Source organism: Octopus bimaculoides, chromosome 6 (genome assembly GCF_001194135.2).
Source record: "Octopus bimaculoides isolate UCB-OBI-ISO-001 chromosome 6, ASM119413v2, whole genome shotgun sequence".
Lineage (NCBI taxonomy): Eukaryota > Metazoa > Mollusca > Cephalopoda > Octopoda > Octopodidae > Octopus > Octopus bimaculoides.
Window position 1 is genome coordinate 77,512,877 of NC_068986.1, and position 2,299 is coordinate 77,515,175.

The 2,299-nt window shown below is 36.7% G+C and overlaps 1 protein-coding gene across 2 annotated transcripts in view; it reads right to left on the reverse strand.

Moving 5' to 3' along the window:
* LOC106884336 (voltage-dependent T-type calcium channel subunit alpha-1I) overlaps positions 1-2,299 on the reverse strand; it is an 894,587-nt gene that overhangs the window by 65,058 nt on the left and 827,230 nt on the right. The gene's annotated exons all lie outside the window — the stretch shown is intronic.

Genomic DNA, 2,299 nt, shown 5'->3' on the forward strand with positions numbered 1-2,299 from the left:
ATATATATATATATATATATATATATATATATATATATACTGGCCGTTGCCATTACTGCCTGACTGGCCTTCATGCCGGTGGTAAAAGCACCCACTACATTCTCGGAGTGGTTGGCGCTAGGAAGGGTATCCAGCTGTAGAAACTGCCAAATCAGATTGGAGCCTGGTGTAGCCATCTGGTTTCACCAGTCCTCAGTCAAATCGTCCAACCCATGCTAGCATGGAAAGCGGACGTTAAACGATGATGATGATGATGATGATGATATATATATATATATATATACATACATACAGTGGGCTACTATCTATTTCCATCTATCAAATCCACTCACGAGGCTTTTGTCAGCCTGAGGCTATAGTAGAAGACACTTGCCCTAAGGTGCCATACAGTGGGACTGAACCTGAAACCATGTGGTTGGGAAGCTAGCCTCTTACCACACAACCACACCTATATATATATATATATATATGCATATATATATATATTTAAGTGTATGTGTGTGTGTTTGTGTGTGTGTGTGTGTGTGTGTGTATGTGTGTGTACGCTTGATCCTCTAGTATTTATTTTCTAAGTCTGGTACTTATTCAGTCAGTGTCCTTTTACCTCAAATCACTAAGTTACTGGGATGTAAACAAACCAACACCAGTTGTCAAGTGGTGGCAGGGTGCAAAAAAATCCCAATCACAAAGAGACAATCACACGCACATACACAAATATGAATGCACACACACACACACACACACGCACACACACACTCACACTCACACACACACACACACACACACACACACATGACAGATTTCTTTCAGTTTCTATCTACCAAATTCACTCACATGGCTTTGGTCAGCCGAGGCCTATGGGAGAAGACACTTGTCTCAAGTGCTATGTGGTGGAACTCAACCCAAGACTACATGGTTGGGAAGCAAGTTTCTCAACTGTATGGCCACAGCTGTCCCTATGGAAAGCAAAGTTGATCTTAGCAGCATTTGGACTCAGAATGTAAAGAGGAAGAAGTTCGCAAAGCAGTTCATCTGATGTTCAAATGATTTTGCCAATCCACCACCCTCTATCTGTATATATATGTGTGTGTGTGTGTGTGTGTGTGTGCGTGTGTATATACATACATACATACATACATACATACATACATACATACATATGTATATATACATACATACATACATACATATATATATATACATATATTATATATATGTATGTATGTAGCGTATGTATATAAATATATATGTGTGTGTAGAGGGAGTGTCATTATGCCAACAGTATATGTATATGTGTGTGTGTGTATATATATATATGAATAGGCATACACACACACATAATAACTGGCACTCTGTTGGTTATCATGACTAGTGTTCTAGTTAATCTGATTAACAGAACAGCCAGCTTATAAAATTAAGGTGCAAGTAGATGAGCACTCCACACCCTTAACATAGTACTCAGGGAAATTCAGAGTGACACACAAAGTGACAAGACCAACCCTTTGAATTACAGATACAACTCATTTTTACTAACTGAGTGGACTGGAGCAATGTGAAATAAAATGTCTTGCTTAAGGACACAACTGCTTGAAATTGAACTTATGGCCTTGTGACTGTGAGCTGAATACTTAAACCACTAAACCACATGCCTTCACATGTATACACACAAACACACACATGCATATATATCTCTAACACCGGTACACATTTGTAATCAAATAGAATTGATTAGATCAACATCAGTCCTTATCTGACACATTTTATTAAAGGATAAAAGAGTTAGCTTTAGTGGGATTTGAACTCAGAATATAAAGGGGTGCAACTAAATATTGCATTTTGCTTATTGCTTTATTGATTCTGTCAATTCGCCATCCTTATATGACTAGAGAACCTATTACTGCATAACAGACCCATATTAGTTCTAATGTGCCAACTGCTTTTGAATAGTTTTTGGTTCTCGTTCTTCATGCATTTATGAGATAGACAGACCACTATTACAGCATCTTTATGTATACACACACACACACACACACACACATGCACACACACACATACACACACATACATACAAATATATATATATATATATATATACATATATATAAGCCTTGATATTCTATTTGAAACACTTTTCATTATTCCATTTATTACTGAATGTGGATGATTTGATTTTTTGTTGATATACCTTTATATTAGGTTTATGGTATGTCTTGTATACCTACATACGTGCATGTATGCTTGCATGCATACATGCATACATACATGCATGCATATATATATATATACATACATACATACA